This window comes from Perognathus longimembris, chromosome 2 (assembly GCF_023159225.1).
Source record: "Perognathus longimembris pacificus isolate PPM17 chromosome 2, ASM2315922v1, whole genome shotgun sequence".
Taxonomy (NCBI): domain Eukaryota; kingdom Metazoa; phylum Chordata; class Mammalia; order Rodentia; family Heteromyidae; genus Perognathus; species Perognathus longimembris.
The window spans coordinates 50,026,600-50,050,214 of NC_063162.1; the positions used below are offsets into that span (position 1 = coordinate 50,026,600).

At 39.1% G+C, this 23,615-nt stretch overlaps 1 protein-coding gene and 1 long non-coding RNA gene across 4 annotated transcripts in view; one reads left to right on the top strand and one right to left on the bottom strand.

Moving 5' to 3' along the window:
• Lrmda (leucine rich melanocyte differentiation associated) overlaps positions 1 to 23,615 on the top strand; it is a 1,039,777-nt gene that overhangs the window by 153,870 nt on the left and 862,292 nt on the right. The window lies entirely within an intron of this gene.
• Positions 1,330 to 16,380, bottom strand: LOC125346500. The gene is made up of 3 exons (XR_007209947.1): positions 16,368 to 16,380; positions 10,966 to 10,971; positions 1,330 to 5,373 (listed from the first exon to the last, which is right to left on the bottom strand). It is a non-coding gene; the product is annotated as an uncharacterized LOC125346500 (long non-coding RNA).

The following is a 23,615-nucleotide window of genomic DNA, read 5'->3' on the forward strand; positions in this document are numbered from 1 at the left end:
AATCTATCTCAAAGTCAATCAGCTAGCCAACAACAGCAATGAGCCCTTCAAAACCAATGATGTGATACAAATATGGCACATGTTACAATGTAATAAAGCTGGATGGGAACATGAATGTTTTAGATATGCTATTTTAAAATTCTTATTTCTTCCAGCAACAACAGAACATTAAAAATAGCATCAAGAAATATGGAGTAAGCCTATACTCACAGGTATAAAAATGTGCTTCCACTGACTGATGTGACCCAAGCCCATCTGGTAGCTGAAGTGGGTCTGGGTCCATGATTTTTTTTTTTTTTTTGCCAGTCCTGGAGCTTGAATTCAGGGCCTGGGCACTGTCCCCAAGCTGCTTTTTTGCTCAAGGCTAGCACTCTACCACAGTGCTACCTCCAGCTTTTTCTGTGTGATACTGAAGAATCGAACCCAGGGCTTCATGCATGCTAGACAAGCACTCTACCACTAAGCCACATTCCTAGCCCTGGTTTTCTAATTCTTTATTGAAGCTTTAAAAAAATTTAGGTGATAAGCATTTTCTCCATCTTTGCATTTTAAACAAATGGAACCAAAATGTCTATGACTCATCACCCTTAAGAGCAATATCTTATTCATGTAAGGTCAGGGAGATGTAAAAATAAAAGTATACTACTTTTGAGATTTATCAGTCTTTCCCATAATCAGGATCTTGGTTTACATTTGGAAACTATTGTTGATTATGCCATAAGTCTCTGATTTATTTTCATATGGATATTTTTTCCTCTGAAATGGTGAAGCATTTTAAAGTAATTTATCAAATGTTACAAAGCCAGGCACCATTCTAGGTCCTGGGGAAATGGCTCTGAATAAGACAGGCCCTGTCTTCATGAAGCTTACCTTCTAGTACAGGATACAGTTGATTCACAAATGACATATCTTAGGCGAGGTAATTTTCTGGAGTAAAAAGGAGATGGGCTGGTTATTGAGATGGGCAAGGAAAGACTTTCTTTGAGGAAGCAGCTGGTGTGAATGAATGATGAATGAGAGAAACAGCACTATAGGCAGCAGAAATAGCCTAATGTGAGTCCCGTAAAGCCTCAAAGAGTAATGAGCCAAGGTGGAAGGATCCATGGTTTTGCAGGTTGGAGGCAAGAAGGAAAAGCAGATAAAGCTTGGAACTGATCAGGTCTGGCCAGAATGTGGAATAGTACCTATGGACTTTTGCCCTTCTTATGCTTACTTTATTTCTACTCCACATTGTTTTTGCTTACATTTTTAGTACTATCAATTAGTGTATAAAGGAGACTCATTTTGTTATGTCCATATAATACAGTATATAGCTTGATCAGACAAGCTTCCTTGTTCCATTTTCATACCTGGATATAAAGTATTTTGACCATATTCTTGCGGTACCTTTCTTTCATTTTTCTTTATTTCTCATTTTACAGCAGTTATAGGAGTCAAACCTCATATGTTCCCCAAAGTTATAATAAAGTCTTCAAAGTCTCATTTCCTGTTGTGATAGGGACATCCAAAGTATAGGCTTTACTTTTTCATAGCTGCTATCTGAGACCACACGGCTATTGGTGCCATTGACACAGTGGAGGAGGGGGTTGAGGGAAGAGGGTCTCCCTACTTCAACATTAATCCATCTATAACAGATATGAAAGGAAAAAAAAAAAAACAAAGTCATGAAAAAAAGTATTGGGGCACCTCTTCCATAATCAGGAGTAATGGTTTTCCTCTCCAAGCTGTGTTCCTGACAGGATGGGCCTCCCAGGCTCCATCTCAACCTACCTGTTCCTCAGGCTCAGGAAAAATAGCTATCAATCTCTTTCAAGAGAGGAAAATTGAGGCTGGTTTTTTCAGTGCTATTGCTGGCTTAGTTATGTCAAGCGATTTCTTCGAAGAGTAATAATAGGTGCTGTCTTCAGAAACAGTTTAGTCACAAATGCCTAGTTCTTAAAGTTCATTCACTTCCCTCCTGTCTTTTTCTTTTGGCTTCTCTCCCACCCCTGAAATCTACTTTCTTTCAGAGATTTCTTTGCATGGAGACTCACAGGCTGTATTTCATTTCTGATTTCCTTTCATAATCTTCCCTAGCTCGTTCCCTCCTCCTGAATAGCCACTCTTGCCAGGTCATTACTGGGGAACACATTGTCAAAAAACAGAATGATGTCATAGGAAAAATAGTCAACCTGTGGGCATCAGCATTAATAAGTCAACTCCTTCACTCCCCAACTCCAATGTTGGATAATTTATTTTTGAACCAGTCTTTACCAACCGAATGTTAACACATATGCCTGATTGTTAACCTCCTCTGGGCACCAAACCTGCTTTTTTTTTTTTTCTTGAGTGCAATAAGTGATTATCCAACTCATGCTGCTCTGAAAAAGAGGTTTTGTTTTAATAAGCAGTTTGGCACACAATGCTGAGGAAAGCAACATTACCTCCAGCAGTAAACTCTGCAGTCATTGCAAAGCTTGACAAGGAAATGATTGAGCCTGTTTGTTATACCTTTGTGGGGCTGCCACTGCTGCCGCTGATGGAAATGTTGCTGTTTATTCAGCAATGCAATAACACTTGCTGTAATTTATGGATGCACATTCCCCAGATTACTAAAGGTGATATTGTTGACTAAAGGAAAGTATACGAATGGATAGTTTCAGTTGTTGCTGTCCTTATAAAAGTGATTGACTGTTCACTTGGCACAGGAAAGAATTTGCACAGGCCTCATCCCCCTTAACAATTACAGATTTGCCTTCCTCTGACAGTTACAAATAGCATGGCTGGTCCTAAGTGGTCAAAATTTACTGATTCCAGGGGAAGTTCAAGCCAGCAGCAGTGTGGTTCTTTTCCTTATTTTCTGGCGTATGCTTCCATCTTGCCTGTGGGGGCGCCAAACCAACCACGCCTACTCTCCTGGTGGTTTTTAGACTGGGAAGCTGGCACTTAATTACATGGCTTATGACCTCAGACATGTGGCTTTCCCTGAAAATGGAGCTGAGGAGGCCACAGGTAACTCATGATATGGGCTTCTTACATGATCACTGTAGAAAATGTCTTGACAAGTAGTATAGGAGAAATAGAATAAGGGGGATGTCTTTGTCTTAGGAAATATACAAAGAGATTCACAGGCAGCAGAAGCTTAGCTATGCTTCTATGGTGTTAGTTGTAGGGATGCAAATGTTACAGGTTATCACAGGCACTCCTATTGATGGGCTAGTGTAGAAGGCACTCTGGGAGGTAGAGGGGCATCAGCTTGAACTGAAGGGCCCAGCTTTTGGACGCAAGAAAACCTAGCAACTCTAGAGGCTGAATAATTTTCTCAGTGAATGGTAGTGGGACCTCTATCTTATGCTACAAGAACATGTCACTCTTTGTTTGAAGCTTGTTGGTCTCTGTGAACTAAAGGCTAACAGGTTGGAAACACTGTAAGGTTCCTGGTTGGAGACCTTATTGAGATGGAGCAACAAACAGCTGGGTAAGAGACCACTTTAGGGAGCAAAAGGACTTTACAGGTACTGGAGGCCAGTGCTTTCATTGTCTTTTCTTCTTGGGAAATGAGTAGTTGTAACAACACACACACACACACACACACACACACACACACACACAGAGAAATACAAATACTCATAGGACATCATGTATTTTGTACCTGAACATTTCCTGTATTTTCCTATATTGGTTTTTTTCTGAGCAAACCCAGAGTGGGTATATGAGAGGCTTAGCTGAGCAGCACTATATTTGACAATACCTTTGTCAGCCTTGAAGTTCTCCTTTTGATTGAATGATTTGATATTTAATTGATCATGGTTGGAGAGTATCTGGGCAAGAATGGGACAGCATTTGTAAAATCTTGGTGATTGATGTTAGAAAGAAATTAGTTAGCAAAAACATTATCCCTTCGTTAGTCCAAATAGCATGCTGTTGAAAAGGGAAGGGATAATGTAGCAACAATCTCAGTCTGGATGGCTATTGGCTTGAATGTAGAATTTATCTGAAATACTTAGTTTTTCATATCCAAGCCTTTTCTGTTCCCATATGTTCAACTTGTATTGCTGAAAGTTGAAAATAAAGGCTGGTTAGTTGATTTAAATTATTATTTGCATCAATTTCATAGGTGGTTGCTTGTTTTTTTCCATTTCATTCTACAAAGACTTATTGTGTAGTTGTTTGGGTTTAGCCTATTTATTTTGTTGCATGAAAAGTTTGAGTTTGGCTTTTTAGTGTGAAATAAAAATCTTCTGAAACTCAAAAATGCTTGTGAAATTCAAACCCAGTTTTATTTACTAATGGCCTCTAGTCAGAACATTTGCTCTTAGTCAGATGAATTATTACAAAATGAAAGATTTGCTGGTCATTGTTTTGGGTTGGCAGCTGAAGTTCAGTCCACTCATGTCAGTCCTGTGACAGCCAAACTGAGAAGATTAAGCACAAAAAATACAATGAGGAGGATCTCAATTCATATAATTTGGGTTATTTGAATCTTAATTATAGAGTTCATCAGTTCACCTGATGTTGACAGTGGACTGTATAGTAAACCATGGCATCTTGTTCTATTATCTAATTTAAATCTCAAATTAACTAGTTAATATTGTCCTTACCTATATGTTAGACCATATATAGAAAAAATATCCTCTGTATTTACTGTGTTCTCATATTGGTGTATACACTTTGTGTATACTCATTTTTCTTTCCTTATAATTCACACATTTAGTATTTCTAAGTGATAAATGGTGTTAAGACAATAAAAATTAAAATTTTAAATTAATATATGAATTTCCAGCTCACATGGGATGTTTTCATTAGTTATGAGCTAATGAAGAAGCAAGTTGAAAAGAGTAGATACATTTATTTTTAAAATAAATTAGTTTGTGGAAAGAAATAACACAAAGACCTCTAATCTACATATTTATTTTAACTGAGTAGGTTGCATCATTTTCAGAGATAATTTTCTTCTAGGTTCCCTCCTCCCCCTCCTCCCTCATCATCTACTACCCAGGAAGCTTATACTCCATGGGAGAAAGGTAATGGTACTAAGTCTCTGTGTCCATGTATTTCATGCCCACAGATTCATCCAATTGTGGATTAAAACTATTTTTAAATGCCTCTACACTGAAAGTGAACATTTTTTTCTTGTCATTTTTCTCTACACAATATAGTATAATGATTACTTATATAACATTACATTGCATTAGTTATTATAACTAATCTAGGGATGATGCTATAGATCTGAGTAAGTTATATGCAAATATAGTGCTTGATAAAAGGGATTTGAACAGGTTTTCTTTTGGGTAGATCCTGGAACCAAACTTCTGTAGATACTGAGGGACCACTGTATATCTGGAATCTGGAAGTGAGCCACTGATGCTAATATGATGATGCTAATATGATAATCTTTTTTTTCTCACTATTACTTGCCACTCAGTGCTTTTACATGACTATCTCTATATGAATGAACCAATGAACAGATATGCTTACTGTGAGCTCAATTTTCCATTTTTTAAAGCATTTCTGTAATGGTGGCAATTGAACCTAGGTCCTTAAACATGCTAGACCAGTTCTCTACCAGTGAGCCACATCTCATTCTTCGAGCTAGATATCTCACAGGCATTTATTTCTCCTCTTTAAGGTAGATATGATTATGATCCCTATTTCCCAGATGGTAACACTGAAGCACGGAATAGGTAAATACAAGTTGCACCAAGTTAATCCAGCTCTTAGGTAGGAAAGCCAGGATTTGAAACCAAGACATCCATTCCCAAGTTTAGTAATCACATTCATGTTTGCCTTTAATGAAGACAGGAGGTGCTGTTATAGCAAGTTTTGTTACTGTGAGCTCTTCCATTTGGAGTGTCACCCACTTGACTCTCATCCTTGGTCCCAGATATACTTCCTGAGAATCTCCTCAGCAGCATCCTTATTCAGCATACATTAACACCAGACACTCAGAGGCAAACCAAGTTCATTTTTCCATGTCATGCCCCAGTTTGGGGAGATTTTCTATAAGCCAATATGATACATAAGAAATTGTGTCAACCATATATCATGTATATATTTTTCTACAATAAGTAGAATCAGGGTTTGACTAGTAGAGATAAAGGCTTTAAAAATGTTATTTTCCTGTTTACATGTGTAGTACTCACTCTTCTGAGTCCTTTGTTCCTTATTTTGCTCAATGTTTTTTCCATTGAGGTATAAAAGTCAGATTAAACACACTGCAATGAAATAATGTGATATGCTGTTGACTTGAATGCAAGAAGCATTTGGTGCATGAAGGTTTATCTTGATTATTTTACTTAAAACAACAACAACAAGAAGAAAACAGTGGTGAAGGAAGTGTGGCTGTGGAAATGTGAAAAGCTTTTGTTAAAGGGAAAATCTGGGAGTAGTTAAAACATGGCCAATGACAAGGACCTACCACCAGTCAGCACACCTTGCCCTGGCAGCAAGCCTGGCCCCAGGTGAGTCAGGAGGGGACTGGGAGGATCAGCCCTGCAATCTGGGATATTGTTTAAATACCGTAAAAAGCCTCTGTCATTTACTCCTTCTGAGCACTGGAGAGAAAAACGGTGTGGTAATCCTGGCATAGCAGGTGGTGTGACTTTCATATCAGTGGAAAATGAAATTGTGTGGATTTTTTTTCTCCCCTCTCTCTCGTTCACTCTTTTTAATCTTTAAATAAGACGATTGGTAGCCTGTTGGCAAGAAAATGGGCCCTGAATTTTTATTCAAAGTTATACAAGGATGATAGTTGGAATTTTTTGGCAGGAGGCATGCCATTGCTTTTCAGAAAGTGCCGTCAAGGGAAGCTTTTTCTGAATTACCTGCTGGGCCTGGGCGCTTTTATGTTGTTGTTGTGACAGGTAGATTTATAAGGCTTGAAATTTGTACAAATCAGTTGTCATTCAGTGCGAGCTGTCAATGTGTCAAGCTGTCAGCCTGCTGCGAGGGGACGCCTGAGGGGGAGAACAAGGGGGCAACCATGGAGAAAGGAAATGAGTTCAAACAGACCTGAAATGGAGCTCAGTTCTCGGGTTTGCTGCCCCCGTAGAGCCGGCATTGATTTTTCTTGATGTTGAGCAACAGCAAACCTTAAATGACACGTTGTTAGCAATCTAAAGTTGCTGTTTATTGTCTTTTAAATGGCAGCAAATCATGCAGAAGTGAATACAGCGTGCATTTTCGAATTGCGCGTGTTTAGCAGCATCCTGTTGATGTCACTGTTCTGGCCTGGCTGGTTTCAACCAAGGGACCTGCTGCCTCACTGATGAGTCCAACTTTCCGTAGCATTTTGCACATGCAGCGTGAAAGGAAGTTGTGTGCTCTTCCCTCCCTGGGCAATGGATCACTGATAAATTTGGTATTAAAGGCAGCAGAGAGTTGACACTGCTCTTTAGCCTACAAAAAAGAGCTGTATCCCTATCCTGGCTCTGGCTCCCTCTGAAGACATAAGACCTCAGCAGAGGGCTGTTCTTGATGGTGCTGGGTGAGATGAGCTATTTTCTGGGCAATATCAGTCAGGATACTGAGTGAGCTCAGTTTTCCTCTACTTTAGTCATTGAAAGAAAAAAAAAAAAGTAATGCCGAACACTAATAGCTCATATCTATCATCCTTGTGATTCAAGAGACTGAGATCTGAAGGTCTGGGTTAGAAGTCAACCCAGGCAGGGAAGTGGGTGAGACTCATTAACCAGCAAACATGCTGGAAGTGGAGCCCTGTGGCTCAGTTGTTAGAACACCACTAGTGATACACACACATACACAAACACACACGTAACCATAAGATGTATTAGTAAAATGCTCTGCAGTTACTCAGACAGTCTAGTAAATATCTCTGCTTTGTTTGAATGCTTCTTCATTCAATGCCCTTAAGTCACTATTTGGTAGGATTCAGGATTCTTGCTTTTCTTGTGCTTTGCTGCTGGGAGGCTTCGGATATAACCCCCTCTGCTGCCCGTCTGCCTCCTTCCAGTCTTCCTTACACATGCCCAGTAGGAACAGAAATTTGAACCTTTCTCTAAGAAGTAGTCAGGGTGGAAGAAAGCCTTTTGTGTTTTTTAAAGATAAGATCATAGGCACAAAGGGCCACATTTGCTTAGGGTGTGGCATTTAGCAAAGAGGCCTGGTTTTTATCCAGATGTGCAGACCTTTCTACCTCTGGACAGAGTGTCCTAGCTTGAAACAATCATGTGACTTGGGCCTATTTCACTCATTTCCTGTCCATCAGGTGGACCAGAAGAGAGAAAGAGGTGAAGAAGGGGAGAGGTGACTGAAGATGGAAGCCAGGGAGGTGACACTTAAGAGACATTCAGCACCAAGAAATTTTTAAAAAATCAAAGATTTACATCTAGCCATTACTGGCTGGCATGTCTGGCCTCTGAGCCTCAAAGCTGAAAAGTCTGCTGAGAGTCTCCTGGTGCTACAGAGTTTGTCTTGTAAAAGTGCATCTGTCCAAAACATGACAGCTACAGCATTAGCTGGGCCATTAAGAGGTGTAGAACATTTCCAGGGAAATGATTTGAAAAATGACAATGCTGGCTCCTGTGTGATATTAATTATACCCTGTACTCATGGCAAATAAGCTAAAATAGGTGGCATGAAATACAAAGTGAGGTGTCCTAGTTTTGATCGTCATTCTTATCAAATGATCGCCAACCTAGTGGAACTTTAGAGTCAGCAGGTAATTGTAAAGGTGAGAGGGATGTGCCTATAACCATCTATCAGGCTGTGTGTGTGTGTGTGAGTGTGTGCTAGATGGTCGTGTGGTGGATCTGGTATGGCTATCAAGAAGTGGAGTGTCCCAGAGGGTGGAAAGGTTGACAGTACTCGACATGGAGCAGGTATCACTGATGGGTGTATCACTGTCCTTGGAGGACTCACTGGCCACTGGTAGCTACTGAGCACTTAAAATATGACTACTGTGACACATTATTTAATTGTAGCCATTAAAATTTATTCACTTACTTATTTTTTTGTGTGTGCGGGTAATGGGATTTAAACTAGGGCCTTGTACTATTTCTTTTCATTCAAGGTTGGCACTCTACCACTTGAGCTACATTTTTGCTCCTGACTTTTTGGTAGTTAATTGTAGTAGAATCTCTAAAATTTGTCTTGCCTAGGCTGGCTTTGAACTGAGATTCTTAGATCTTAGCATCCTGAGTAGCTAGGATTACAGGCCAGAGCCATTGGTGTCTGGCCTCATCATCACAATTTAAATAACTCCATATAGCCACCATACTGGGCAGAGAAAGACCTTAGAAAGTGGCTTCCCTGTGGGAATCTGAGACTGGACTGAGATGTAGTTGTGAGTAGTGACCAGAGTCAAGATCTTGGGGTGTAAGAAGGGCACATGACTATCTCTTTACTGGTGGAAGTAAGTATGAGTCCATTTAACAAATAGGAAAACTGAAGCCCAGGAACATCAAATTGAGCATCTTAAAGTCACAGGGCAATACAGGCACTAAGTCTGCCACCTTTACAAGTCACTCTGATGGTTGCCAAGTCCTGCCACCTTTCCAAGTCACTCTGATGGGTGCCACTCTGTGCCTGGCCTTGGGCTCCAGAGCCTTCTTTCATAGTATTATTAGTCTTATGTTCAGTATTCTCTTATGTGCCCAAGTCTGAAACAACATAGAGGATATTCCTACTTCCCTCATATTGGCCACACTTTCTAAAAGTTGGCCCTGCCCTCTAGGGAGCCCTCCCTTAAACCTATCAACCTTGCCTGTCTGAATTGTGCTTTTGACCTGTGGATCAGATACATCTTCCTTCTCTCTGGTGCTGATCCTATAGCCAAATTACCCTATATAAACTGTCTTTGTTGTTTCTGACTGAGAGAGATGTGCTGCTGGCTCTTGTTGAAGAAGAAAATAGACCTGGGAAGGAAGAGGTCATGAGCAGGTCAAAGTGCCAGGAGAAAAAGCTTCTGGGGCTCAAGTTTCCAGATTTGTGATATGTTTGGAAGATAGGAGTTAGGGGTGTATTGCTTGGATGAATCAACTTGAAGATGTCTGTACACCTGAGACGCAGTCACCTATTTGTCTTATGTGGAATCCCCTCCTGAGACTTATTAAATAAATATAAAAGAAAGCTTTGGGGAAAGGCCAGTTTAGACCTTTTGAAGAACTGTTGAAATATTGCTGGGCTGTTATCTGTTAATCCTCCAAGTGTGCTGAACAAGAGAAATAGCATTCAGTGTTAAACCACCAAGTACACAGAAAATGTCTTGAAATTATAGTGTTTGGTAAATGAGAGATTGCTTGTGTTTCTCCTCTTCCAGAGCTGAGGCCAGGCTGCTTTCCCCTGCTTTTCCTTGTTTACCTTGAAAACACATTTTACTGCCTGTGGTGTCTCTGTTAACCTCCTCAACCCTTGCGATTTCATTCATGTGATTTGTTATTGAATGACCTTTTGAGGATTTTACAAAACATGACCTTTTCTTGTCAAACATTCAAGGGTTTGTAAAGTGAAGCTGTCAGGGGGACTCTGCATGTTTGCTAATTATAACTAATATGTTTCCCCACTTTCTTGGAAATGCAAATCACTTATTTGTTCCATGAATGGCTGCTCTTTCTTGCCTGTTGATTTGAGGTGCCTCTGAGCTGCTCAAAGGGACATCTTGAGCCTGGGAATTCTGACTCCTTAAAGTTAGGGAACAGACTGATTTTGTTGTAAGTTAATTTGACCCCTTGTGAACAACAATGGGAGATGCTAGGGGAGAATGAAAGAATTCAGAACAATCCAATTCTTGAGAAAGTAACCAGGATAATGGGCCTGCTCACAGTGTTCTCTCTGTGGAGAGGAATTAGATAGAAACAAACGCACATATAAGGCACATATACAAGAATAGAATTCAACGGAGAGAAAAATTAGAACTTTGCTTTCTGTCCTTGATTTGGGTAATTAAAAATGTAGTAACCACAACAGCTAAACTGTCATCTGTTGAGAGCTTGCCTTGTGCTATGCATTGTATTGAAAGCTTCACACGATTATCTCTTTTAGGTATTATAATATCTCTCTCCTCTCTCTTTCTCTCTCTCTCTCTCTCTCTCTCTCTCTCTCTCTTTGTGTGTGTGTGTGTGTATGTCTCTGATTTTTTTTTTTTGGTGCTAGAACTGGAGCTTGAACTCAAGGGCCTTGAGCTTTCATTTGGCTTTTTTCCTTAAATCTGGTGCTCTTATCTCTTGAGTCACAATTCTACCTTGGCATTTTGCTGTCTAATTGGAGATAATTAAATCCCAGGAATTTTCTTTTCTGCCTAGCCTGGTTTTGAACCAGGATCCTCAAATCTCAGCCTCATGTGTAGCTGGATTACAGGCATAAGGGTATTATAAAATTATAGCTGTGTTTCCCATTTATGAATGATGAGATGGAGTTTCAGATAAAGTAATTTTCAAGTTGACAAAGCCAAGATTTGACCTAGGGTTTTTCTGACTAGAGAGTATGTTACACCAGCTCATTTGATAATATGAATCTTGACTTTGACAAGTGCAAATGGTTTGCTCACCTTCAAATGCATATTTTTTTCATGAGAAAAATGCTATATGGGATTTCTTTTCTCTTCCACAATACTATCTTCTGTGACTGATAATCACCCAATTGAGCTATTGTCAGTTTTTCTAAATCCTAGTTTGGGGAACTCAGCGCTAGATCAAATCAAATGCATTTTGTTTTGCAGCTGATAGAAGATTTGAGGAAGACTCTAAGACATTTTTAGGAATATTGTCCAGTTGAGTTTCTTATTAGGAGGCAATAATAATAATAATAATAATCTCTAAATGTCTTTTTTTTTTTGCCAGTCCTGGGCCTTGAACTCAGGGCCTGAGCACTGTCCCTGGCTTCTTTTTGCTCAAGGCTAGCACTCTGCCACTTGAGCTGCAGTGCCACTTCTGGCCATTTTCTGTATATGTGGTGCTGGGGAATCGAATCGAGGGCTTCATGTATACGAGGCAAGCACTCTTGCCACTATTCCCAGCCCCTCTAAATGTCTTAAATGACATAGTTACTATCACTAATGATTTGAGGAGTAAAGGAGAAAGGATTTGGATCTTGAGTGACTAAGAAACGCCTGCTCATGTCTAAGTTCTATTTATTAAAAGAGAAGAGATGGGACAGCTTATGAACTGAATAAACAAGTTTTCTGAGCTTGGAAAATTCCATTTGAATAGTATATAAATTGCTTGAAGATTGTATTTTGTTCTGGTTGCCTTCCACTCAAAGTAGGGGTGTGTCTTAGAGAGTTTGGCCAGCCATAAAGGAGTTATATGCTAGATTCTGTCCCCAGGGTGTAATGCAGTGTCCTTTATAACATTCAAATGTTTGGCCCTGCTCCCTCTGGTCCTTTGGAAAACTCTATTTATCTAAGTAGGGGGATTACTGGACTTTTCCAGTTTTCAAGCATAACTCCTAGAGATGTCTTTCAAATGACTTTCATTTGTTTTCTTTCCTCATGCTGTTGATAGAGATGCAGAAAGTAATGTGCCTTTGAAACAATGGAAATTTTTGAAGTGTTAGTTCATATTGTTTGGAAAGGGTCATTACAGGTTTATATATTAAAAAAAGTTCAGATTCAAGATAGAAAAATATATTTCACTTCTTTTATGAGTCTGTTCTCAAGAGCCAAGCAATTTGTTGTAAAAGAACATAAGAAATATTGAGAATGAGAAAAGTTATTCATTCTATAAAGCCTTGTCCCTCTTCATACTTCTTTTTCCCACTACAGCCTTTGATCGCTTCATAAATGACCCTCAGTGTGAGAGAAGCTGTCCACCCTGCTATTTCAAATGTATTGAAGGTGTTTATGATGGATAGTTAGGTTTCAACTATACAGTAACCCAGCTTCCTTCTAAAGAGGACCCTTATATCTTGGTGCTTAATAGCAATGGCTTATATATTTCAGGATCTTGGCATTCTGGATATAGTTAGCCTGACCTTAAAGTTTTTTAAAAGTCACTGTTTCATAAAGTAGATTTCAGGTGGAGAAGGAAAATCATGAAAATTTTATTTTGGGCTTCTCTTTTCAATTGAGTCACGTGTAAGGTCTATTTCATGATTAAGAATGTACTTTTTAAAAGAATCCTGTCAACTCTAGTCAAGGCAAAACCCAGGGCCACCTCAATAGTTTACCAGTAATTACTGATCAGGACTTGTAGTTTTATAGTCTCCCCAAATATTATTGAGTCAGTATTAATATCATATAAAATATATTTAGGAGAATGAAAGTGAGGTTGTATTGTAAAATTTGCAAGGAAGATAAAGTATGAAATCTTTAGAAAGAGGGGAGAATAATTGTATCAGGCTAATGATTTCTAATACTTTAAGATAAAATATTTGATAATTGGATGGAAATGATGGCTGTTTGCCTCAGGAAAAAATATGAACATAAACATTCTTAGATCCCTTCAACAGTGTCCCTGGGACCCCCCTTCCCGCTTAAGCCCCAATTGAATTAAGAGTTCCCCACTTGCACTTAGACAATTGTGCCTAATTGTGGAGGTGATTAGGTCACTCAGTTTAGGCACTCAGTTTTTAAGGCATAATTTTGCTTTTCAGTCATAAATTTTTTGTTCCCTGTGCATAATACTATCTCACTATTACTGGACTGGTGGGAACAGCCAAGCATTTTGATGCCCATCAATTGAGCTATTAAAAATCTAGTCATGGGATGGTGGCCCTGGAAGTTGCAATCTGCTAAGGAATGTGTAACAACTCACCTGCCAAATCAACTAGCCCTGAAAATGGATGATGCTGGAGTGTTGGGCCCATACCCCACCATCGCTGGCAGTCAAAACAAGAAAAAAAAAAGAAATATAGTCATGGACTTTTTGATTTTGAAACAACATAGTGTTACAGGAGAAAAACAGTGAATTTAGAACCAAGAGACCCTTGGATTCTTGCCTATTCCATTGTCTCTTCCCATTCAGTGTAATAATGGTTAAATCATTTGATCTCTGTGCTTTATAGTTTTTTATCAGTTGAATTGTGACCTCCCCCTCCCACCTCATGCTTCCAGTCTTAAAATTCAATCCGCATTCTGTTTTTGAGTTTACTTTGTGTTTTATAAGATCAAACCTATTGTCTAGAAAGAGGAGGTGATGATGAATTTTATTTCTTACCAAAAGCTCATATTTAATTTGGGGATTTGAGAGAGTGAAGAAGTAGTAATACAGATTATTGGTTATAGTAGAAATGTTCAGCCTCCACAGGGTAAAATACAGTAAAAGATATGAAATTCTGGGAATATTAGTGTGGGATCAGAAATGCTTTTTCAGATCCATTGGGACACAGGAATTCAATTTATTTGCCACTGTTCATGTTTTATCATTATTTCATTGGTCCTCTCCCATTTATTTCTTAACATTTTCTTTCCAGGTAGAGTTAAAGAGTTCTCCATAGTCATCCTGAAGTTTATCCTTGAAATAAGTTCTTGGGAACAGAATCAAGATAGGATGTTCATAAAAGGTCAATTGAATAGCAAGAGAAACGTTTTTAGAACAACTTGCTTACTGTCAGCTTGGCTCTCCATCTTTAGTAGTAATAAAAATAAACTTGGACTGCTACATAGTTTACACAACTGAAGACTCTGCAGTGGAAAAGTCTCAGGCCTGGGCACAAAGAATCCTGAGTTTTAAATTTTTTCTCTGAGTTCAGATACACATTGTATTTGAGGTTTCTTTCTTCTTGATGGTGTTCCCACTGTTGGTTAGATTCCTAGTAGTTCAGCTGATAGGGACTGTTTGAATGAAGAAAACAGTCTGCTCCACTCTGTGGTTTGTAGTAGGCTCCAGTCAAGAGACAGCCTGTTCTCCATCTGGTTATGTTCCATGCTCTTCCACATTGGCCCCCAGCAGAGAATAGGACCCAGTACATTTCTATATCATGGGATAATTTAACTGAAATACCAGCTCTGGGAGGATAAGGAAAGATATTTTAATTGGAGATAAGAGTCCCATAGTATTTTATGCCTCTGCTGTCTTTGAACCCCAATCCTAGGATCTCAGCCTTATGAATAGCTACGGTTACAGGAGTGAGCAATCAGCTCATGGTCTTGGCTCTTTATCATAATGTGATTATCTGAAGTAGAAAGATGGGGCTGGGGGTGTTGGGAACTGTGGTGAGAAGTAAATGTTTTCTTCCTGGTTTCACCACTCTTCCAAAGAAATCTTGTCTTCCAGTGATTAGATAGAAAGACTCCAGTGCTGACTATGTCCCCTTTCAAACCTAACCAAGCTGACACCAGACAGCCCTGTGGTCATGCGTGTGCTTGTTTGTGTGAGGTTTGTGAGAAGGCAGAATGTCAGTTCCTTACCATGTGGCTGTTTTTCCTCTTCTCAGAGTCACAAATAGAAGGGAAGAATCAAAATTCTCAAAGTTCCTCTAAACAAAGAGATAATGCAAGTATTAAAAGTAGAAAAGAAAGAAAAAGAAGCAGCAACAAATGACAACAGTGAAATAGCTACTTTTGGAACTGAGGTTCCATTTTCTCTCTGGCTCCTAGCTTCTAGTTATGTGTATAGCCACCTTCTGCTTCAACTGTCCTCCTGCCTCACCCACAGGGAGTCCCTGTGTCCATCCTGAAGTCCTGATTTCTTCTGTACTTTTGGATTTTCTCTGTGATGAGTATCGGGGACATAATCTCTTGGTATGAAGACTGTGACTCCCAGAGCTGCTGCTGACTTTTTAAAGAAACTTCTTCCTACTTCTTTCTGTTTACCTTTGGCTTGAATGGGTCAATTGGCATTTTTCTTTGAACTATGAAAACTTGGTATTTGCCATGAGCAAGAGAGAGGGCAGAAAGTAGGTTACAAATATATCTGAAGGTTTGTTTGTGCCTGTGTCTCTGTTTCTGGGGACAAGGGACAGTGTTGCCATCCATTAAATATTTATTGTGCTACCAATCTCTGTTCATCCCAGGGAATGGAAGGAGGAGATGATATGATAATCCAAAACATCACCAAGTTCCAAGTTTTCTTTATTTGATTTGGCAGTATATTACAATAAAAGCCCATCAATTCAGCCTAATTAGGAAGGAGGCCAGTTTGGGTTATTGAAATCCAAATTATATTTCATGGAAAATTGATTTTGTAGCTTTCAAATTTGTATAGTCATTTGAATTAGACATCAACGTCTACACTAGATCTTCAGACATTTTAAATGACTGGTTAAAAATATTTGGCATTATGTCATAAAATTTTATAGAAATGCTTATTTTCAAAGTGGGCAAGACATTTCAGAATTTTCCTCTTAGAAGTTTAAACCATCTTATCTCAGTTCTTCCTATCTTATACTATGAATAAGTCCCTTCTTGATATGATAGGAGAAAGGAAAGGCCTGTTAAAATTTCTACAAATTTCCACTCTGTTAAATATGAATGAACAAAATTGACCTACATGATATTTTCTCCTTAGCAGATTTATTGTCTTAATTATGTATTGTTAAAGCTCCTGCAGATGGGAAGTCATTTTATGTAATGTATTTCTTGAGATGTCCCTAAATCGAACTATATTTCTCTTTTGATGCAGGTGAGAATTTTGTAATGGAGGTCAATTTAATGGAGACTAATTTATTTCTAGTTCTTCCAGTTTTAGTTTTTGATCTTGGATTTGTAACTTTTCTCCTCACAATCATCTATAAACAACACTAAGACATTACAAATAAAGCTGCTTTTTAGTCTTTTACCTCTTCCTCCTTTTCTTCCTTCCTTCTACCACCCTTTCCTTTTTCTCTCCCCCTTCTCTTCCTTCTCTTTCTCCCTTCTCTCCTCATCTTCCTTCAGAAATCCCTCTCTTGTGTAGCTACTGAAGCAATAATACCTCATTTCTCATGGGAAAGCTGAAGTGACTTAGTGACTTTCAGATCTTATCTGCAAACTGTCTGAGTCAGAACCACCCAAAGAACTTTTAAGTACAAAGCTTTATAGGCCCCACTCCTACAGATTCTAAACTGAGTAAAGACTAAAAAGCTCTATTTTAACTGGTTCTGAAGTTGCTTTGGGTGGATGCTCAGACATGAAGGGTTAGCTGAAGTGTTTAAAATCCAATAGTCATACCTTGCCTATTGTTAATACTGTTGTCATGAGCATGGAATATTGTAGCTATGTCTTTGAGATGCTGATTTCTTTCCTTTGAATATATAGTCATGTAATCAAGTTATGGAAAGAGCCTAAGCATGTCAATTAATGGATAAGGAATATTTTTATGGAAACACATGCATAGACATACACAGACACATACAGAAATATTATTCAACCTTAGTAAAGGGAGTCCTTCCATTGTCAATAATATGTTAAACCTAGAGGATATTGTGTTAAGTGAAATAAGCCATACACAGAAATAAGGCAGGATGTCATATGTAGACTCTAAGATACCAAACACACAGATACAGAGGATAGAATAGTGGTTCCCAGGAGTGGAGAAAGTAGAGAGATATTGGTCAAAGGTACACAATTGGTGATCTAGGATGAATAAGTTTAGGAGACCAGATATGCAACAGTGATTACATTGACAATTCTGCATTATATACTTTAGATTTGCCTAGAGGTAAATAAATACCTTAAGTTCTTATACAAAAATGGCCCTGCAAAGAGAAGGTATATTAATTAGCTTGATTATGGTAATCAATTTACTATGTACAAACACATTAAAATATCTTGTTATAATCTTAAATACATAGTTTTTATTAAAAAAATAAGATGTAGTAAGACAATGACCCTCACCAGTCTCCCCTTTAATGCAATAAACAAATTGCTTGACTTGGGAAGGGGTGGGATGTCATGGCCTAGTGACTGAGAGATGAGGAGCATGACCTTATGAGCGAGGGTCAGGTTAATGAACAGATTGTGTTTGTGCTTCATGGTAGAGTCCAGCTTTTCTCTGTTCATCCAAATCTTCCACAGAGCCCCTCCCTCTCCCTGTTTCTGCCTTAGTCAACCTGTCTTAGTCAAAGACTGTGTTGCAAGCTATGGTCTCCAGGGACCTTTGACCACTAGGGACTTTTGACCAGCAGCTGTGGGGGTTGTGTGGTAAACCTTCACCTTACTCTGCCCAGACACCTGTATGGACACTTCAAAGAGTCATCTCACTTTCATTTTCTTGTTAGCTCTCCTGAGGTTGTTCACAGACCACCTTAATCTTGAAGCTCTACAGGAAACCATCTGCTTTTGAGATAATTAGTAGTTGAGATTGTGCTGGCAGGTGGTCAGTCGTGGTCAGGCAAGAAGGTGAGGTTGGAATCAGAGATGTTGGCAACAGAAAGCTCCAAAGGAAACTCCTAGATTTGAACTGCTAGAGGCAGTTCATTATTTATTCCACAAAAAAAACGGACTTATTAAAAGGCCAAGAAGGAAGGTAATGTCATTTGCATATAAGTTTGTGTTGTAAATGGAGAGTCAGTGATACTCCAGAACCCTGGGGAGGCTTGGTGAAGAGGTGAAACCACTACTTAGGAACAAGCTTGCAAAAACTTATACCGTTCATTTGTAGGACTGGTCATCCAAGGAGTTTGATTATTGTCAAGGTTAACTAATTGGGACTTCAAAATGCAGTGTTTGAAATGAGATTTTAAGAAACAATTAGATTAAAAGCCTGATGCTCTACTGACTGAGCTAACCAGGAAAGTAGGAGAAAACTAGAGAAAGGGTAACAATGTTTGATAAGAAATGTACGCATTACCTTACTTATGTAACTGTAACCTCTCTGTACATCACCCTTAGAATTGCATTAAATTAAATTTTAAAAAATCAGAGAGCTTCTTGTGGTCACTTTGGCCCCATTCACTTCCTTAGTTGTAATTGTCCTCTAGAGCACCTAGCTGTAGAAGGAGTAAATGTGCCATCTTAAGAGAGAATTAAGATCCTTTCTCCTTTGTAAGAAAATTCTTGACTGTCATGTTCATGTAAGCAGTGCATTTTCTTAAAAAGTTGCAAAGTTGCAAAGTTTCTTAAAAAGTTAAAAAGTTGGTATAAAAATATTTGCCATAGCTTCTCATGTGGATGTATGTGGTACATTGGAAAGAGCCCTGCTTTGGAGCGGGTAAAGAGACCTGAGTTTTACAGTTATGAAGCATGAGTATGAACACCAGGCAGAACCAGGGCTCTGATATTTTCATTCCATGTGGTACTTTGGTGAAAAGAGGCATCAGCAGTTAACCTCTCTGTCAAGGAAGTCATCAGAAGGCAGGAAAGTGGCCTCCTGATGGAGTACATGGTGAGGCTGTGACACTTTTCTAACCAGAAGGAGGATTGCCTGGCCTCTGGGCCTTGGTTTATATCTGGCACATCTAGATCTTAGGTGTACATTAGAAATTATCTGGGTGGCTTGGGGTATATATAATCTAGTAGTGAAAAACCTGGATATTTCAGCCAAACTTGACTGAATGATAGCTTCTGAGTTAGTTAATGTGCCTAGTCTTTTACAAAGAAACACAGCTTATTACTTAACAAATGCACACAATATACCTTTTCATTGCAACCATTTGAAAGTAGTGACACTTAGTAATTGAATATTGTGATCTGTGACCATTGTCTAGTTCCATGTTTATCACTTGTAAATGTGGAAAAATACTTTGAAATGGATGACAAACCGTTTCTCCTTATAGGAAAATATTGTTATATGTGTAGATACGCATGCAGACACAATGTTCACAACAGACATATACACATATCCATCCCCTGTGTCACGTACATGGACCAGACACCATAAATACACAAATGTCACACACACAACTGTCAACATATGCTTCCCCAAAGCTTCCATAATCACATATGCAATGATATATATCACACATGCTCACATACCACACACATCTCTAAACCATATATGCTTCCTGCATATACATATTCTGTGTGTATGTGTGTGTGTATGTGTGTGTGTGTAGCACATTATGTCAATTTCATAGTTTGATGTTGGACTAAGGATTTGGGGGATTCTCTATGAATGAGGAAACTGTGGACTTTGTAGGACTGGCTCATGTTGAAAGGCAGGGTAAGACCCATCAAGTTCCCTAATGGTAGAATCATATATATGTCCTTGACTCTCTCTAAAATGGACAAGAAATATTCTACCAAATGTCTTGCCAAACTAAACCTTTCAGAATAATTTCTTCTATTTGCTTGAATGATTTTTTTCTCCTCATTCTTGTTTACATTGAGTTTTCAAGCAAACCCAGCATAGATGAAATTTTACCACAAATTCTAAACCAAAGAAGTTGCAAATTTTTCTTCTTTCTGACTTAGCCTTGTCCTGGTGGCAATGAGCAATGAGTTGTCTTAAGGGAGGTGGAATCTGGTGAAAGCAGGCCTTTGCTGTCCCCAGACTGGAGTGGAGTGGAGATGTTGTGGTAGGGAGACTTCCAGCAGTGGTCTGGCAAACCGAGGGCTTAGGCAGAAGGAACATAGGCTAAGAGTGGGCAAGAGCCCATGGGGAGAAATCTCAACTCCTCAGTGGCCTATGAAGGCCAAAGGAGGAATGGGCTGACCTGGTGGTTCATGGCTGGGTATCTTTGGTGAGCACAGCCAGATCTACTCTCCAAATCTAAACCAGAGGGTTGAGGTTTGACTCAATGATGGACCAATGACCTGGGATTGTGGAAAGTCTGCTTGAAAAATTTCTATTTCAAGGTCTATGGTGGGGTTTAGCTTACAGTGGTGGACTTTGATCTCTTTTTTCTTTTTTGTTGTAGTAAAAGATTGATAATCTAAGTTTTATTTTTATTTTTTGTCATTTGTTGTTCTTTTTTTGAGACAGAGTTTCACTATGGGGCTAAAGCTGGCCTCAAACTCAGGAGCTTCCTGCTTCAGTACTGAGTACTGAAATTACAAATGTATAAAGATTACCATTGTAATTATTTTTTAAAGTGCACAGTTTTGTGGCATTAAATGCATTCAGATTGATATATAGTCATTACTCTTGTCAGTGTCTAGAACTTTTTCTTCTTCCCAAACTGACAATTTGTACTTGTTAAACAATAACTTACCATCTTCACTTGTGTGACAGCTCTGAGCAACACTCATCTTACTACCTGTTTTTATGAATTCACCTTCTCCAGGATGGATCATTTAATTTGTCCTTTTTTGGCTGCAGTTTTCTCCAGATGACTATTAGTAGGTAGCCCATGTAGTGCTTCTGGGAGAATCAGAAAAAGTGACACCCTTCCTAGTGGATGTAACTACCAGCTGAAACTTGAGTTTGAGGGAAGTAGAGCAGTCTAGATTTCAGTCCCTAATTGTCCCTCTGGTCAAATGCAATTGGCTGATGAATTGTCTGAACCATTGTGAAAGGACCTATTTATGTGGCCCTGAAAGAGATTTCCTTTTGCCCTGGAGTCCTAGCTGGGTGTCTTTCCTGGTGTGTGTGTGTGTGTGTGTGTGTGTGTGTGTGTGTGTGTGTGTGTGTGTGTGTGTGTGTGTTTTCTCTGAGCTGCTTTCTCCTATCCCCTTATACCCTTTGGTGTCTTAAGTTAGAGTTGTTTGCTTCACCTCACAATGGGATTCTTAAGGAATTAGGCATTCTAGTGAAGATTAGGGTTTAGGTTAACATTGTGAATAGGGTATGGGTTTTTGCCTTACAGTTAGAATTAGGCATTACAATGAGAATTAGGGTTAGGTTTAGCATTTTGGAATAGTGTTAGGTTTGGGTTAGTGCTAGAATTAGGCATTATATTTAGCATTAGATTTAGCCTTTAAGGAAGGTGCTCTCAGGCCATGGGTAAAGGCTTCAAAAGCTACTTGCTATGTCCAGGCTTGGGTGACTCACACCTGTAATCCTAGCTACTCAGGAGGCTGAGATCTGAGGATTGTGGTTTGAAGCCAGCCCGGGCAGGAAAGTCTATGAGACTCTCTAATAAACTGCTCAGAGAAAGCTGGAAATGGTACTGTGGCTCAAGTGATAGATTGCTCACTTTGAGCAAAACAAACTCAGACAGCACCAGGCCCAGAGTTCAAGCTCCAGGACTGACCAAAAAAGAAAAAAGAAAAAAGAAAAAAAGCTACTTGCTGTGAGCTAAAGTGCACATGTCTGTGTGCATAGACTTCCCTATTGAAGTACTGTACTCAGGATTAACAATGAAGAGAAAAAGTATGGTGAAAAAATAAGTGAAAGATTTTCCTTAGTCTATGCCTTTGGAAGCTGGTTGAACTATTTAGCAAACTGAAAATGAAACTGGTTGAATGTGCTCTGAACCATGCTGTACCCTTTTTGCCTTACCTCTTTTAATAAACCAGTTGCGGAATTGAAAGCAATCTAGGCAATAATGAATATTCCTTTAAATCTCTTGGGTTGAGAAACTCTAAAAGAATCTGGCCAGAGTCCAAAGAGTACCTATTTCCTCTTAATTCTACTATAATCCTTGAATGATCTTTTATAAGACATTAAACTTTAATTGCCGTTTTACTAAGCAGATTTTAAAAGCAGTGATGGCAGTATTTGAACTGATTAAGTTGCTTTTTAATTGTTGATTATGTAGGATATAAAGAGAAGTTTTTCGCTAAAATGTTGACTATTCTGATTACCAAAGGGTTGGTTTATCTGCCCCTCCCCCATAATAGTTGAAGTGGTAATGTACAAAAGTAATCACCTGATGGAGCATGGCCCACTGGTGGAGTGCCTGCCTAGCAAGTATGAGGTCCTGAGTTCAAATCTTCAAACCTCCATAAAAGGCACTATCACTTAAGATCAAATGGAAATGGATCTTCATGTCCTCACACTGTGACATTTTTACACTGTGAGATTATTCTAGAAAATACTGCCATAGAACATGGAAAAAAATCTGTATGTAATAAAGAAGTATAAGATGGTAGGAACCTGGGTAAAAACAGCTAAGAAGAGGCATTTATTTTCAGAATATTAACTTGGGTGGGGAAAAAAAGGTTGAGATTTGCTTATAGAGGAATCTTGTCCAGGCTTTTAGTTTTTTGTTGGTTCACAGTGCTAAAAACATTACTCAAACATCTGCTATTGTGGTCAAGCTTCTTCCTCATCCCTCCTTCTCTTGGCATTCCTAGGCCAGGCTGTCTTCACTCAGGACAGACATGGTACATAGTGAGGAAAACCTGGCTTCTTGGAAATCTGGCCAAGTGTTTTTCTTGCTACAGTTTGCTGTGGCTCAAGATTACACAGTGAAAGCAAGCTATCTGGCTTTCTTCCTGTCTTTTTCCACAACCCTCCCCCTCCCTGAGTTTGGTCATTAGTTTTGCTGTCTTTGGAGTTTTAAGAAGTTGGATTGTCTCTCTGTTATAAAAATAACACATACATCAGACTTGCAGATAGCTACTAGCTAGGAAGAGAGGCATTTGAGGGCAATGAGTGGAAGGGGCGGAAACCAGGTAATGAGTGGAGAGCCCAGATTTTCACCTGTTTTATGACTGGCATCCTAAGAAACAGAGTGCATAGAGAACAATGTTGTGCAGATTGGTTAAATTTAAAATATTTATGGATTGGACTATCTCTGTAAATCTCTCTCCTCCTCATCTGCACAGCACCTTCTCCTTTTTCATCCCCACCCCTGGGGCAGCTGTCCCATTTTCTGGGTAAAGAAAAACGAGAAGATTCTGTGGCGCCCTTAAGTGTGATTGCGAAGGCTCTGGTGTTTGCAGAGTTCTTCAGGTCTCTCCTTGTTTTTCATAAAAACAAGATTTCTTATGC